The 18,299-nt window shown below is 41.8% G+C and overlaps 1 protein-coding gene across 4 annotated transcripts in view; it reads right to left on the bottom strand.

Annotated features, from left to right (window-relative positions):
- The window catches only part of LOC138489286 (zinc finger protein 605-like), a 223,998-nt gene that overhangs the window by 178,024 nt on the left and 27,675 nt on the right, over positions 1–18,299 (bottom strand). Inside the window, exon 2 of one of the 4 annotated variants that reach the window (XM_069616988.1) lies at positions 12,363–12,481. The exons of the other annotated variants lie outside the window; for them this stretch is intronic. The gene's annotated coding sequence lies outside the window, so the exon portion shown is untranslated. The remainder of the gene's footprint in view (positions 1–12,362; positions 12,482–18,299) is intronic. 4 annotated transcript variants of the gene reach the window in all.

Below are 18,299 nucleotides of genomic sequence, written 5' to 3'. Positions count from 1 at the left end.
AATCCACACTTCTGAGAAAACACACCAATGGACCCAAGAATCACCCACGATCCAGACACTCTGCTTCCTCAAAGCCATAGCCATCTTCACAGCACACAACAAAGATAACGCTTGCTATCCAGTCTTCCTGCACACACGAAACCCGAATGGCTGATTACTCGATGTCTGCGGACATCCACGACTGTCTGTGGTCTCCGCAAATCCCTTTCCAGGCCAGGCATCCTTAAACGATCCAGACGGCAAGGGTGTTGTCTGCGGACATCGTAGCATAGGTTAGCCCTTCTACCCTTTTTTACTTTTAGGTTTGTAACACTGCCTCATTGACTGCTTTCAAACAGTCACACATCCATCCACAAATCACATCCAAAAACTCTACATGTAACCCTGTCATCTGTACTCTTCAACTCTCATACTCACAGCCACCTGCATCAGAAACTGCTGTGAAACTCTCCAGGATTTCTATTTGCAGATTCAACAATATCTACACCTAACAAGACACAGTACACGCATGCTTGTAATTTGAAAAGCATTTTTTTTTTAAAACACCTTCATAAATAAATATATATATATATACACAGGATTGCTGCTACTTACCCTGTAATAAGCTTCTCAATAAGCATATGGTCTTTTATAACCACTATCAAATGCCATGTATTGCAGCATACCGCACCTGCTCACATCAAGTGACAGTTACTTACAATACTGTGCCTGTAAAAACAATACTTTTTAGGAGCATTTTCAGGAAAGTTAAAACATGCATAGGTGCATTTATAGCAGCCCTGTGTGTACCTTTTTTCTAAAAGAAAGAAAAGATTGAAAATATTTGTACAACATGTTTAAATGGCACTTGGTTTGTTGAAGAATATTTTCGCAGCGCATGCATGCTGGCCAACATGACCCATTCCAATCTATAGGTGCTTATCAAGTCTTGTTTTTTTCAGTCTTGTTTTTAGTCCAAGCTTCTAATGGAAAAGGGCCAACTACAGGTCCAAGAATGCACAGAATAAACTCCACCTGATAAGCACCTACATATTAGAATGGATCAGGTTGGCAAGTATGCATGTACTACCAACATATTAAACCTCCACAAACCAAGTGCCACTTAAAAATGTTCTACAAATCCTTTCCATCTGCTTTTCTTTTACAAAAAAAGCGTGCAGACAGTGCTTCTCTAAATACACATATGCATGTTTTAACTTTCAAGAAAATGCTCCTAAAAAGAAGCATCTTTTAATGGTCACCATTTTTCATGGCATATAAATGTCAAACTTTCCGAAACGTCTAAAAAGCCAGGAAAAAAAGACTGAATGGGAGTTTTGGCAGAATGTCGTCCGTTTGAAAATTCCGAATGGGCGAAAAGTTTGACCAAATCCCCCATTCGGTAGCCAGGGCTGCGGAGGAGTACCCCGTCCCCCGCACCCTTGTTCGCTCTACTGTGAGGAGGGGTTGCGGGGGTGTCCCCGTGCAGCCAATCCCGTAAAAACTCAAATAAAAAAAATTAAGGAAGGAACCCTGCAACGCTGGTTCCCGATAACGGAAGTGAAAGGGAACAAGCATCACAGGGGCACAGCGAAGTATGCTGCAGCAAGTTAAGTAGCTATGGGGAGAAAAGACCCAATGTTATTTTCTGAATAATATCCTTTTTCCCTCGTACATTTCCGCAACAGCCCTAATACAAACTTTCCAACCTCACTCATTACATTCTTTACACCGCACCATTTCTCCACCTGCTCACACATGTGTATACTGCCAAAGTATCTATGTGTAAGGTGAAGTGTTGCACATAAAGTACTCCCCTTTCATAACCTCTACTATAAGATCCAAACACTGCTGCAACAACAATCAGACATTGCATTACCACTAATAGATTACAAATACATGGAACCACAAACACAGCACTTATTTTATTAAAATCAGCAGCACAAAATGACCTAGATATGCACCTTTTTCTCACACCCATTTTATCCTGGTCTAATGTGCCAATCAGAACTACTCTAATTGTTATAACATAGGTAACAACTTTATTAACTCTTTTTCCCAAATAACAACCTTGCTTACTAAAAGTACTTCACCATTACTGCATATACCCAATAACTGTCTTTTACAAGTACAGGAAAGAAGAACATTGGCTAAAACAGCTACCAAAAAAAGAACACACTTCACGTCCTATAAAGTAAGTACATGAATATACCATGTATATCTCCTTTCCAATTGTAACAATGTACCATCACTATATATTAGCCTAGAGTATTCTTTTCAAATAAACATTTACTTCACTCTTACTCATATTGCGACATTCACGCTCTTCATATTCCCATCTAAACACCAACACTATAACAGCCACCATTTTCCTCAAAACATCGTAATGTCCCTACTTATTCATTCAGACCACCATTCCCTTACTCACTAACCCAAGTCGATCACACCTGCACATATACTTACAACCTTCATCCCACTACACAATTACACAGCACTCTAATCTCTAGAATCACACCCATGCACAGCACATTCCATAAACATTCTACAACTTTCAAGACCAAACTTTTTTTTCACTACAGACAGAACCGAATGCCTACTAAAAACTCACTCCATAGAAAACAAATAAAAGATAGAGCAGATACAAATAAAAGCAAGCCATATAGTACTACACCTCTAAACAAATGTATAGAAAACATTCAAACAAAACAGCTAGTAACCTCGCTCAACAAAATTAAACCAGCCGCCACTAAAAAAAAGTCAGGCCTTTCTTGCAAAAACGAAGTTAAAAAAAAAAGTACAAACAAAAGCAGACCTACTAATGAACCCAACACTAGATCTACCAATGTTAACGTAGCCACAGTAAAGCAATCCAAAAAAACGTTCTACCGCAGAGCTTTTCAAATCTTATAAAGACAGCTGAAAAGCCTTGATCTACCCTTGAAAATGACTGCAGAAGACTAATCATGCAGCTCTAATTAACAGCACATTTCTAAAGAGAAAGTTGCTTATATTGATTTTAAACAAAATGAAACCACTAACTAAATTAATCAATTACAAAAAGTACTTCTAAACATGTACAATGTCAATATAGATACATTTTCAAACTTCTGTGAAGATGAATAGATTCACACAAGCAGCACAGAACCATATTTCAATGAAGAGGCTTGTAAACAAGAACAAAAAAGCCCAATTGCCATACATAGTAATGGCTAACGGTATGAAATGGTAGGAGACACCATTATGGCAAAATAAACCCTTATATAATAAAATCATCAACAAGCTTCACACCAAATGTTCCTTTCATGCAAAAAAACTGTCCAGCGCACAAATTGACATGCAGCTCAATATGTAACATACGCCAACAATCATTCAAATCTTTACAACGTTTCCTCAATCACTATGTGAAACTAAAAGACAAAAGTAGAATGAAAACTTTACAAACCATAAACTCCTGCCTAGTGCACATCCACACTGGACTGCAAGGACATTCATTAGCCTACATTTCAGGAAGTGCTTGGAAAAGTGCCTTCCACCATCTCAAAATGTTAGCAGCACGCCATTCCGCTATACGAAATCTTGTGCATGGACTGTACTAGAACGCCAAAATTTAAATACATTCTCCTACATGGAACAGCCAAAGAACTCCTTCGAGAAATAGAGCACACACAAAGCAAATATTTTGGAACTGGAGTTGATTTTTAACATTTGCTAATGCCTCACAAACTTCAACCTCCTAACAAGCACATACAAAAAAGAAATAGCCAAGTTTCAGAACACATCTGCTGAACTACCAGAGCAAGTATGTATCTGTTGTCACAAAAAAGAGCCCAAAAATATTAGATATGGCCTACAAAATAGAGGACCATGAGGAATCCCACTAGTTCCAATAAGCTTTATATCCAACAACAGGCAAAAATACAAAATAACTGACCCCTCAATAATTTGCAAGCACTGCAATAAAAAGCTTGACAATAACCAACTGCCATCATATGCTATTACTAACAACTTGCAAATCTTCCCACTTCCAAAAGCTCTCTAACAACGTAACTTGTATGAGAGCATTATAATCCAAACAGTACACCCAAACTATAATACACCTTCAATCAAAAACGGCCAAATTGCCTCCATCTGAGTCACTAAAATGCATTTGTGGCAAAGCAGTATATTTGCCATTAAATCTTAAAGAAAATGTTGAAACTCCAAGAATGCCGAAGGAATAAAATAACGACAGACATGTCATTTGCAGATATCGAAGCTCTTACAAGTAATAAAGCAGAGGTCCTGGGATTTTCGGCCGAAGAGGCAAACAAGATCTTAGGACTAATCACTGATTCCTCCTTCAACATAAGCTCAAATGCCGGACAGGATCCGTCTAGAAAAATTAAACAACTAGAATACTTGATCAGAAAAGAAAATCAACCGTAAATTGCATGCTATCACCCTAGGCAGATACCACAAAAACCAGAGGATACCACGAGGACTACGTATACAACTACGTCCTACACTGTGTAAAGAGAGCAAAGAGTTTGTAAGGAAATGGGAAGCGATTCTAAACAAATGTTCACTTGATTTGATATTACTCACCATACAAGAACTAGCCAACAACCTAACAACACTGCAGACGGAAATTGAGGAGATTGAGAAAGAACTTGTAAAGGCTTTAAAATCAAGAAGTACAAACAATTTTGGACAATATCAACAGGAAATTAACAGAATACAAATCCGAATTGGAAGCAAAAAAAGTAAGAGAGTTCCGCAGAGACACTTACGATTATTTAAATGGGGAAGTATATACTTGGATGGATAAATATGGACCACCTATAGGCAAACCTAAACCCAAACCTAGATCTGGGAACACCAGTGAGATATCTAGTTCTGGGTCAGAGAACAATCCAGCTCAGTGAGAAGAAGAGGAAGAACACGCAACAGGAAGCACAAGTCCTACACAAAGACCAACCACATCCACGAGTACACCTGCATCCTCTGCTTTTTTAGAGAAAGGCCGGAAGGAACAAAGAGAACCAGGAGGGGGGAAGTGGAAAGCCAAGAAAAGGACCGGAAACGAGACAAAAAACAGAGAAAAGTCTAGTACTTAATCTTTCAGCGAGAACGCTCACCAAACAAGAAATTACAACATTGCACAAGGGACTTAGTTTTGTGCAGACATACAACAGTTCACTTTTTGACACACGCGTGGAACTTTTCAAACTTGTAAGGAAAATGAAACTGAAGGTGTTCTTCAATGAACTGGAAACACCCGAAGGAAGAGAAAGGGAAGAAGAGGCACTGAAGGAATTCAGAGGGAAGAGTGGCTTCATTCCACTGATCAATGTACCTTCAATTAACATCTTCCAAAAACAGACTATTAAGGATCTGGAAAAGATCAACTTCAAATCCAGAGGAAGAAGCAATATGAAACCGCATGAATGGGAGTTGATAAAACAACTGTATAGCGATGAAGAACTGACCATAAGGAGTGCAGATAAAGGAGGAGCACTTGTACTTTTGAGCACCACAGATTACGATGCTGAATGTATGAGACATCTGAATGATCCGAATACCTACGCTAGATTGGATAAAGATCCCATGGCTGAGATAAAACAAAATCTAGAAGAATTACTTACTAAGGCAGAAGATCTCGCTTGGATCAACTATCATACCAAAAAGTTTTTGACAAACAATTTTCCAAAAATTCCCCATTTTTACACACTACCCAAAGTTCATAAAGACCTTACGAACCCTCCTGGCAGACCCATCGTCGCAGGCACCAACAGCATCTTGCAGCCCGTGGGAGTTTACATTGACTATTTTTTTACAACCACTAATACAGAAAACTAGTGCGTACGTTAAAGACACCACACATTTTTAGACACCACACATATTATGAAATATTTAAAGGAGACAACACACACCGGATCAGATATATTGTTTACAATTGATGTAAAAAGCCTTTACACTTCAATCCCACATGACCAGGGGAGAGCAGCGGTTGAATGGCTATTACTACAAGAAGGGGATATCCCTGCCCAGAAGCGAAAACTCATATTTTCAATTCAAGGAACATTTTTTCTTACAGACAGCAGGCACCATCGTATGCCAATGCATTTATGCACAAATTCGAAGTAGAGTATGTGTTGGAAAATGAAAGATGGAAAAGCAAGATCGGTCTATGGATTCGATACATAGATGACATTTTTGGAATTTGGCATAGCACTGAAGAAAAACTGAAGAAATTCTTGGAGTATCTTAACAATATTGATCAACGCATAAAGTTTACATCCGAATGCTCCACCGAAACAATACATTTCCTAGATGTCAAGATTACTAAAGAAATCACAGGCTACAAAACCAACATATACCAAAAACCAACAGACAGGAATAACATCTTATACAAGCTGAGTTTCCACCAGCCAAGTTTAATAAAGAATCTCCCATACAGTCAAATGCTGAGAGTTAAAAGAATAGTCAGCGATCCGGAGGACTATGAAGAAGCAATCAACAAGATGGGAACCAAATTCCTCAATCAAGGTTATGGCAGATCAGAAATTGCAGAAGCAGAAGGGAGACTCAAGGACAAAGGAAGGGAAAAACTGCTGAAACCCAAACAGAAGGCCGAGGTAGCGCCATCGATCACGTTTGTGTCCAAATGTTCTAAACCGAGCCAACGGATCAAAAATATAATTTAAAAAAAACTGGAACATAATTACATTGGATGAACGAGTAGAACCTTTGTTTAAAGAACTTCCCACCTTTGCCTACAAGAGGAGTCAGAATTTGAAAGACAAGTTGGTTAAAACAAGGAATCTGAGGAAGAAAAAGGACACAAACAGAACCAGAACTAACCCGTGTTTGAACTGTTCTAATTGTGGATATATCCTGAAAGGGAACATAGTGAATCATCCACAAACTGGAGAAAAAATAAAACTAAGACAGTTTGGGACATGCGACTCAGTGAATATAATTTACTCCATAAAATGCCCATGTGGGCTGTATTACGTGGGACAGTCGACACAAGCAGCTAAGACTAGATGGAATGAGCACCGTTCGTGTATACAAACACAAAACAAAACCTCGGCAGTGGCACGACACTGGGCCGCCAAGAAACACAATTTGTCCCAGATAAAAATCCAAATCTTGGAAGTGGTGCAGAAAGAGAGAGCCACACATGAATCTCCAACAAAGACTTGATCAGAGAAAATCGTTTTGGATTGATAAATTGGGAACTCTAACCTCAAAGGGGCTTAACGAAGAGATCAACTTTGCCTGTTTCCTTTAATGAATATACAGTGTTAATGAATTTGATTTTTTTTTAAATATGCTTTTCCTAGAATTGTGGTTACTTTATCACCTAGGGATGATACGCTTTGTGAATTTAGAGGCTACACATTAGCGAGCATGTACATATACGGCTATTCCAATATAATGTAATAATGACGAATGTAAGGCCCTAACAGTATGGGTTAACTACAATCTGTGATTAGTATGTATTGCAATGTGACCCTTGTGCGATGTATAATTAACACAGGCAGGCTTGCATGCTGTGTGACACTCTCTCACAGTAAGCTATGACGTATAGTAGACACATAGTAGGTCTCTGCACCTCTCATGCAAAAGGGTGAGACTTGAGACACACTCTGTCCGTCCAGTTGAGGACGGTGGATGAGTGGCTGTAACCATGGAGGATTGAAGAGACAAATGAAAAATATACCGTAATGCATATTTATGGGATCTTACAATCACGCCGACACAGGCGGTTGCCATGGAGGTCCCTTGTCCCGCCCCTCCGCGCGAGCGTAGGGGTGGGACGGGAGGCACGTCTACTTCGTCCAATCCTGGATGATGGGCGGCGCCACGAACTCCATGGTAACGCCGTTAGGAAGCCTCGCACGGGGATGCGCGCGCACACGACTCATTTTGCGAGCAGATCGTAAGGAAGCAGAGTGGAGGTAAGACGCGCTACAATGACAGGGCATTTTGGTCGAACAGAGGTAGACTAGAAGAGAATTGTAGAAAGCTGATTATCCCTCTCTCCCGACAGGGACACTCTACTTACGTGTACGTACACAGGAGGTGTTTAGGATTGCGAAAGAACGGCTAAGGTAAAAATGCATGATTACGAGCACATTATGTACAATGCAATGAAGCATTGCTTACGTTACCATGGTCACTAATGAATACATTGGAATTTGTCCTTTTTGTTTTCACCCAACTACACAATGGGACTGAATTACCTGTGGGTATGTAAACTTACATTCTATTTGTGTGATATGAATTGTGTTAAATGTAGCCCTGAAGATGGTGCTAGGCACCGAAATGCATTGGCAAGAGCCGTATTGATTTGTAGAGGAATTGGGAATCCACTGATTGTTTGATTTGAACACAACCACAACAGTAAAGATTTGAAAACGAAGTGACTACAATCGCTTTTTTGAGCTGCATTTTTGAAACTGCTTTTCTCAACGGATAATTAAGCTAAACAAACCAATCAATAACAGATCTAAAGGAATGAATTTAGCTTCGTGGCAGGAAGCAATAGTGAGCACTGGGTACTACGGGATGGTCTCCACTCCGTTTTTCTAACTGTTGTTCTTACTACAAAGCCCGTTGGGCGTTGTTTCAACCCGGTATGCTCCTTAGAAAAGCACGCATATATCTGAAATAACACAAAAAACGGCTGATCTCTCCAAACTAAACAAACCAACGGTGGTGCCCACCTGTTTTCCATTTTTTTGCTATAGAAACTCCAAGAATACAACGGCCAATAGATTAGTCATTGATTGTCTTTTGTTGGCACACCATTAACTAGTATAAACACATTTGGCAACAACTAGTCAACTTAAACATTGTTGGACAAGCACTACAATATCTCAAAAAAAACATTGAATACTACAAAGATCTAAACATAGATGAAAATGTAAAAGAAATCACAAAAATTATTCAAGATTTACCAGCAACTGGCCAATTTGAACGTGTAGATGTTGTTACTGCAGCCAACATTTTAGACCAGTATACAATTCACCCACTACACTCCAAAGACAGCATAGAGGATGTATTAGAAGCATATCAAATGTGTCAAGCCAGTCCGTCAAACATTTAGTCGACATAAAATCTTACATTATACAATAAAAAGCAGGAAAATAGAAACTAATTACACAATGATTAAAATGAATAGCATAAGATTTGATAGTCCATGGTTAAAAATTAAAAACATTAAATTTCTTCCGTGTTGGACGTTAAAACATCTCCCAACTCTTACAAGTAGCCCATTTATCAATGTAACTAACATTCATCTCTAATGGACTAACTTTCTTTAATATCATAGCTCAGAGGAGAGCTCAGCTCGCAGCCCCTGCCTGACCCTAATCTTCTTTCTTAGCAACCATGATCTATGGGTATATCTTGCAACCACAAAAAACACATGTGATCAGGAAGGAACAACATTGCTGTTCTAGTATCTCTAACCCCTGTTTCCTTGAGTATCGGTCTTAAATAAAGGTTCCTCAGATATTTATTTTTTTACATAACAAAAATGGGATATAGAAGCCTCCTCACACCGCTGGCATTTGTAGGTGTTAGTCTCTGTCCAAACACAAGAGAAGGCAGCCAGCCACTGGCAGAGTCCCCAATCTCTCTCATATATAGGGATTTTTCATAGTTGGGGGTGGGGGGAATATAAAATCCTGATATGGTTTCCTGCCTTGGGTCATAGCTTCAAGATAGTCGGGCCCAATTTGAGATTAAGGGCATCCATAACCAAACAATCCTTTGCCCTTTGGGCCGACAAGACCCTTGCACGTTCCTAATTCCCAATGGCTGGTCCAGGGGGTTTTCACATAAATTGCTACCCCCTGTTTCTGAAGGGTCTTTTTTAGATGTCAGACCCATTCTATAGATTTACCTCTGTTTAAGGACATTATGAGGTTCCATGCATCTCTATGTTTCTGTAGCCCTTCTTGGTTACCGTTTTAACCGGAACAGCGCAGGGCTTATCAGCGCTTTAGATGCTTCTAGCTCTAAGAGTAACAAAGCAGATGGAGTGCTCTTAGGCAGTGAAACCAGTTTTTTCAAGAATTTTATTTCAGTTATATTAAGTTTTTCCAAACTGGCATAACCCCACAATTCTGCCCCATATAATGCAGCCGGGACTGCCTGTTTAGCATATAGATCTAATGCTGGCAAAATTGCACTCTGGCCGTGGCTCGCATGAAACACCTGGATAGACCCCCCCCCCCACGTATTTTTCTAGAGTGCAAACATATAAACAGACCGACTAGTTTTTAACTTGCTCAAGTTGTTTTCCATTTGCATTTAACACCAAGGAAATGGATTTTGAGAATCGAGGCTTGAACATCATCACCTTGGATTTTCAATATTTAGCTTCAAGTCCAGCTCTTTGCATTTAGATTGGCAAGGATTTTTTTAATCCTTGCAGTGTTGTTGCTAATAAAACTGTGTCGTCAGCGTAAAATAACACTGGATACTAATCCAAACACGGTTTTGGACAATCCTGACAATCTTTTAATAATTTATTAATTATCTCTTGGATGTAAAGATTGAACAAAAGGGGGGCCAGTGAGCAACCCTGTCTCAACCTTTTCCTACTTCAAAGGACAAGGTGATCTCACCCCCCAAACCATAGCAAACTGAAGCGCTATTTCCGGAAATAAAGGAGCCTTATGATCCTGAACAAATGTGGTGGTACTCCATGTGCGGATGACAGAATTGTCCCTATAGAGTGTGATCCCTTGCCCCCTCCCTCAACCCCACAATAGGGCTGTGTGAAGTGGGAAGGGAATCAAACGTTGTAGTCTATGGCAAGAGATGCCCCTAGGGATTTAGTCTACCGCTCAGACTCTTCTCTCGAGTGTTTGCACCCCTTGACATAATACAGCCAGGAAAAATGTCTGTAATTCGTTTGGACTCAGAGAGACCTCATTATGAAGAATTACTCAAAAAATGTGAAACGCTTGAAGGTAGCAAGTCAATATATTACTTCTGTTTTCTCCCAGCTATAATTCTAAGTACACCTTCTATGGAAGCAGCAATTATGACGTAACATATTACCAAACATGTGAAGAGCGTTATTGTATAAGCTAAAAGCATGATTTACATTTAATAAAGTACAATTCATCATTTTAAGATACCAGCTTGAGCAACATGGAGTTTATGTTATGTTAGTCTATACTAAGCTATGTTATGATCAGGAGTGATGTAACATAATAAAGCATGCCTGCAGTCTCAGAATAAATGCATACGGTTCAAATTCCACATTCAAACTCACACCTTTCAGGTCTTGCCGGGCTGCATGCGAAGTGAGCACGACTTCCTATCGATGAGGCCTGTGCATGCCTTCCTTCGTGCCTTCTGCTCGGGGACCTGTGGTAGATGGCTCTTCCCAAACCCCATGATTTCTTCTGCTGTGCTGTTTATGTACCTTTACCCAGTCAGCCTGTGCTTTTTATATTAAAGCGGGACATGGTCTGCCTAAAATGTGTGCATCATTTCCTTGGCCTGCAAAGCTAAAGTCTAGAGTTTAAACCTGCTCCTGTGCTTTGCCTACATGTTGTACCCATTTTCAAAATCAAGAGACATGCGATGTCCTTGATTTCGTCCCTTAGAGAGCATGGGTTTCTGCTTGGAGACAGAGTACCATATATGTTCAGCTCCTAAACCAATTTAAACCTCTAGCAAATGCGGTTTCTGAACAGGGTAAGAGCGATACTCGTCTTTACACACGTTCAACCGTCCATGTGTATTTTTGGTATTGTGCTTCCTGTCCTTGGCTTATCTGACTGGTTGCGAAAACGGCATCCTTTCAATTTAGTCGTTTCAGACAGGAAGCTGTTATTCTGTGGTAAGAGAGAGCAAACTACTATGTCCAGTTCATCGGCTTCTGCTAAAGCCAAGCAACAGGCTATGCTCTTGTTCTTCGCTGGCCCCACGTTTGTTTCTTTTAAACGGAACCCAAAATATCTACAGCATGTGTCTATGCTCGTCATTTGAAAGCAGCTCTGGCCTTGTGTGCAACTGTGTAAATTGTCTTCAACGCACATTAGTGGTCTCTCGCTGTTACCATTACTGAAGTCGTCTGATCTGTGACTTAACTGTCTTATCTTGGTCGTTCATTATAATTTATGGCAGGATAGCGTATTCCATAGGATTTCCCTCGATACCGAATCAAAAGCTGTTTCCAGGTCAAGAAAGGCAGCATATCATTTCATTTAGTTCAATGCTGTATATTTTTGGATCAGTATAAAGTAGAGTAGGAAGCATTGATCAATAGGTCCTCTTCCTTCTAAAACCACCTAGCAGCTTGCATATAATATTACTACTATTGGCCCATTCTTGCAGGGGGCATAAGATGATCTTTCCAAAAGGTTTACCTGTTTTATCCAAAAGCGATATTGGGCGGTAGTTAGCTGGGCTGCCTCTTCCCCTTTTTTATACAACAGTAATATCAATGCTTTGAGCCAAGAAGCAGGAATTTCACCAGCTCCAATTACTGCAATAAATATCAAAATATTATACACAGGACTGGGGACCAAATAACCACTTCATCCTTAAACAAGTCCACAGGGATAAGGTCAGGCCCTGCTGCCTTGCCGCCCTTTTGAGAGGCAATTACTTTTGCCTGCCACATCGCCTATGGTTATGTAAAGCCTATTTTTGGACGTCAAAAGGGCCTCATCTCGGGTTGGGGTATAGGCACACATTCATCCCATTTTGCAAACAACCTTTCCAAGTGCAGCCGCCACTCTTCTGGACCTATACAGCAGTCTAATGTCTGGTACCCTTTTAACTCCTTTTTGGTTACTAATTGCCAGCAAAGTACATTATTCTTATTTTGTAGGGCCTCTGCCATACTTTCCCATTTTTCCTTAACAAAATCGTTGATTTTAAAGGCTACTATTGTTTTGTATTGTAGACGGGTCCACCTTAGCCTATCTTTATCTATACTCCCCTTAGACTTGATGCATGCTACGATTTACTTTTTCGCCTCCCCACACTCTTCATCATGTCATTCATTCGTGCGTAAAGGTTCCCTTATAATGAAGCTTTTTGGGGCTGAGATGTGGGGAAGCAATTTTTCTTTTAAACCCTCCAATGCTTCCAGTACACACATCACTTGACTCCGTTACAGATTGATTCGAAATTTTAAATGATTGAGCTATACAGAGATGGTTTACCCTTCTTCTCTAACACTTTTCACCATGTAACTGTCTTGCGAGCATGTCCGCTAATCGACATAACTTGATCCGCAAATTCTCCTTTGGCTCTAACACTCCTTAACCCAAGGCCACTAAATTGTGCACACAAGGGATAATGGTTGCGCTCAGATCTTATCTGAAGCTTGAATTAAGCACCCGTGACCATTCTACACCCGATACATTTAAAAGCGATGATCCGTTGCTGTCCCTAAATGTTACTGAGGCGGGGTGATCTTTTATAAATCCCTCTCTCTTTCACTACCAAACTCTTCTGTCTGTCCTAATCATTACATTCCACCCCCTGGCACTCTCTTCACGGTTCTAGATTCTCTATTCCCATCACTCTATGTCACTCTCAGTTGCTTCCAACTCCCTCCCCATCTCTTTTGCTTGCACCACTCTGCGATCCCCATCTCATGACCTCCTCTAGAACCTCAGCCTCACTCCACATCATACTCAATCCCCTCTTCTGTAGCCCTTCACCTGCCTTCCCCCTTCTCTTAATTTCTGATCAACGCATGTGTATTTTACAACTCAAAGAGCTGAAAATCGGATAAACTTAAGCAACATTAAAAATACTGACTATCCAAATCTAGGGGGATGGCAGCCCTAAGGAGCAGAGAGACCAATGCAGTGGCATCACTAGAAATCAGTATTGGCGGGATGGGGGAGGGTTCCCAGGGGGCACAAATACAGCAAACGGTGGCAGGGTGGAGGCACATCAATTAAAGGTCAACAGGAGAAACAGGTTTAAATATACCTATATCTTACCAAGCTGGTTAAAAAATGTGTCATTAAGCATATTCCGAGTAGGTTTAAGACAATGCAAGTTTTGCATCAATTTAATATACATCCTAAAAAGTTAATTCATGTTCAACAGTTGCCAAAAGGCCCTATGCACTCAGCAATAGACTGCATTATTTTAACTCAAGCAGACATCACTCCCAGCACAGCTTCAAACAAAGTGTAGTTGGACTTCAAAGATATCCGCCAAACCCGTTTTGCCGTGAGGAGAGAGCTCCTCCCTGGCGGCCCCCATAAGGAGTAATAAGCGCACCAACTAAGGACCAGACACCAGAAAATGCCCCACCAACAGCTCAGGATCACCCGCACCCAAAAAGAATCCTGAAAGGAGCAGCGTAGCACGAGGCGGCAGAGAAAGGGCTGAACAAGCGGACCCCAGCCGCGAGCACAGGCAGTCCTGGTAAACGCTGAGGCCGGCAGAGCAAGAGCCGGAAGAGTGTCAGAAGAAGCCAAAGCCTCTCCACTCCCCTCCCCTCTCTTGGGCTGCCAGGGTGCCCACAGCATCGGCCGGCACCCAGCGCTGGAGCGCAAAGGGGTGCTGAAGGGTCCCCTGGCATCCCAATGGTGGAGGAGAGCCTGCAGCGCCGGAGCACCGCCAGGACAGGCAGGCGCACGCCCTTGTGGAGCGCTGAATCAATTGTCCAAGGAAGTGGAGGAGGAAGGCGTCTCAGGCAAATAATTAGGATGGGGGTGGACACCCCAAGAATCCAAAATCTGTGCTCCGATCATCCCCCCCATCCTCCGATTCCAACGGGTGTAGGTCTGGAATCCTCCCGGTACTAAAGGAACCTAAGTTGAAGCGCGGGGGACTGACACCCGCAAGGTAGCGCCCGCTCAGCGAGCCACGCAGCCTTCACTCTCCCAGACATCAGTGCTCCTCCCTGGAGGGGGCCCATGCAGGAGTACCAGATCAAGCACATGCTGCTGCTCCAGCAAAGGAACTGCGGGCTACACAAACAGCATAGCTACCCTGGAAATTGAAAGGCAACCTCAATCAATCCGCTGAGATTCACTGGACCTTTCCGCACATGCTGGTCCAGTTAAGGACCCTCACTCTACGGGACACTTAGTCAGCATAGCTACTCAGAAACTCAAGACAACTGCAATCAACCTGCAGAGATTTCACAGCACCTTCCAAGAAGAGCTACTGCCTATTCGCTGGGGATTCCCCCCCAGGGAGTCCAGGCACGTGGGGGGCGAGGGGAGATGGGAGAGACCCGTCCCTACCTCTAGCCCACTCCGTGAAACGCTGGTGCTCCACTCGGCACGCCGCTTGCGAATGGTATGAATTATGGACGATGGACGAAAGGAGCCATACAGTGAATACCAACTTCACCGTCGCAGTAGCGCAACTTGGTGGATTGCCAGCAGAATCCCTCTTTTCTTACTTAAAGACCCCAGCTAACAGGACAAATAATGTATATGCAACTCTCCTGGTGAGGGGAGACTTGGACACCATCCAGTATCACCCATAGCAGTATCCTGAATTGGTTTTAACACATACAAATCATGTCAACTGGTTTGGAGGTAATCTAGTTTACCCACAAACAGGTGCAAGGCATAACCCGTTGGTTACACCCAATCTGTCACTAGAATTCTTGGGCCAGTTTCAGCCAAACCGTGGAGGTCCACATCTGCAGGCTGACTACCAATTGCTAGCCACCCACTTTGATACAGTGTGCAACATTGCGCTGCAATATGCAGCTCAGCAAGGAACAGCACCCGTGCAGCAACCTCAAGGACAGCTGGATACAGGTGGGGTACAACTACAGATATTGAGAATAATATTAGGATCTTTTCCATCCAAGAATGAAGACATACCCAAGTGTTATTCAGAGAAATTAGGGCAATTACAAGCTGGCTTTCCACAAGTCACCACCAAGCACAGACATAGGGCCCTAGCCATGGTTCATCCAGATAGCTTCATTTACAGCTGATAGGTACGCCGTCCATTACATCACTAGCACTGATACTAGCAGACATCATGGGAACACAGGGCACAGCCGCAGCCATTAATTTAGGCCTATCTAACAATTATCAAATGGCTGAGAGCATAATCCTATCCTTATTAAAAGGAGAGCCTACAAGGTTAGACGTCCGCAGAACATTTTCCAAATTAAAGCAAGAAAAAAAAGGGAGCAATTTGGGGTCAAAGTGACATCCATCTATCAATAGCTGGGCAGGGATCACTTGGGCAGGAGACACAAATAAAGGGTAACAAGGATCTTAAGCCAGATAAAGAAACACACCGCGAAGGAAGGCCCTCGAAAGGACGAGCATTGTTCCGTGCTAAAAAGGGCAAAATACCATTGAGGTGACAATTATCGCCAATAGAAGAAGAAAAATATCATGAGCACGGGCACAATAATGAGAAATCTGCAGGAGATAGGCAGGGCCCGCAGTGGCAAGGCAATCACAGGGGTAGACAATCATGGGGTAAGCCTGAGGACAGTCCCATTTCAGACCTACTATGATTTTAGGGACAGTAAACACATGAAGAGTCCGCAAAAATACACAGATGAGAGTCCGTCTCCGTCGCCACAGGCAAGGACACCAGACCGTTCTAAGGCTCAGGGGAAGGAAGTGAAGGTTGAGATAAAACACACAGCAGCCCTACAGGTTTCACGGAATGCAGAGTCCACGCACTCATCGCATCGCCCCCAAGACTAAGCGACACACGGATTTGATTGAGGTCCTATTAGACTCTGGGTCTGACATTTCCATATTTGAATGCAGCCACAAGGCATTCTAGGAGCACACAAGGGCACACTGGAATGCACAGATCACTGCACCCACTGGGCAGACATTAGCACATAATGAAGTGTATTTTGTAATAATTCAGCTAGAAGAGGAACATTCCGCAAAGATTTAAGCACTGTTTAGGCCACAGTTACACATTCAATATAAAGGGCTGTTGGCATTTCAAGATTGGCCACCATTGTAGTTTAAAAATCATGTAGGTCATGATGGAGAATGTCCAGAGCATGTGGTTTCAGTAATGAAACCACCCCCGTCACAGAGGCAGTATACAGTTAAACCACAGGCAGTTGCCCACATGCAAACCATAGTAGACCAGCTAATGGACCAAGGGATAATCATAAAGCAAGCTAGCCACATAACAGTCCAGTGCTCCCAGTTTTAGAATTGGATGGTACCTACCATTTTATTGTAGTTTTTCGAATTTTGAATGCACATTGTAAGACAGAGGAAGTCCAGAACCAACACAATTCTGGACTGCTAGCCAATTTACACAGATGTAAATATAAAACAAAACTTGATCTAGGCAATGGGTATTTCACACAACCTTTAAGTGTAGAAATCCAGAAATACACTCCACTCACATTTAAGGGAACACATTTCCAGCTCACTAGAATAATGCATGGGAATAAAATTTCACCTAGCACATTCTCAAGTAGAATACAGAGCTTACTTGCAGCCATTCCTAATTGTTGGCAGTATGTATATGATTTTTACTTCACCCATGAGAATCGCAGTGAACACTTGAAACAAGTAGACAGTCATTCACACATTGGCCAGACCCTCCAGCTGATAGTCATTTTGCGATCCCGCAAAATGCTGCGAAAAACTGCAGTTTCTTTTTTTTAAAGTGCTAAAACTGCTGTCTTTGCTAAAAAAAAACACAAAAATGGCTGTTTTTGCAAAACAAATTTAAAAACAAAAATACTCAAGGGGCCAGTTTCTCAACTTTTTTTTGCTCAAGAAATGAAATGTGCAAGCACATCTCATCACTTGTGTAAAAAAAGCAGTCCAATCTTATATGCGCCCATTCAGATGTCTTTTTCATCCTTTTGCACAAATCAGGGGGCATTTCTGCTCATTTAAAAGCGCATAACAAATTGACAAACAGAATGCGCTTTTAAATGTGCAGATATTGCCCACTTTGAATAAGTGCACGAGGGTGCCCCTGCATTACAGGGTCTTTACTGACCCTACTGACCCTACTGACTCATGCAATATATATTTTTTAATAATTTATTTTTTAAGTTTGACAGCTGCTGTATCACTTGCATCACTTGCATTTCTGTTCTCCAAATGGGATAGAAATGTGTTTCTTTGGGTTGTATTTTACATTGGCAGGACCCTTAAGAGCCAGTCACGGTGACATGCACAGGGAGCTTGTGGACCATTGTCGGGAGAGCTCTTCCAACACAAACGTATTCAAGGCGTCTGGCCAGTGCATCATTTGTGCTACAGCTCAGCCCCGTGAAAATGCACAGGTCACCTTTGAGAATAAGGTGGCCTGCTCATTTCCAAAAATGGGCTATCTAAAAACTTCCTCTGCACTAT

The sequence above is a fragment of the Ambystoma mexicanum genome, chromosome 9, assembly GCF_040938575.1.
Source record: "Ambystoma mexicanum isolate Mex_15411 chromosome 9, UKY_AmexF1_1, whole genome shotgun sequence".
NCBI classification, from domain to species: domain Eukaryota; kingdom Metazoa; phylum Chordata; class Amphibia; order Caudata; family Ambystomatidae; genus Ambystoma; species Ambystoma mexicanum.
Note: the sequence above shows the minus strand (reverse complement) of the source record. Positions and strands in the feature narration are given on the sequence as shown.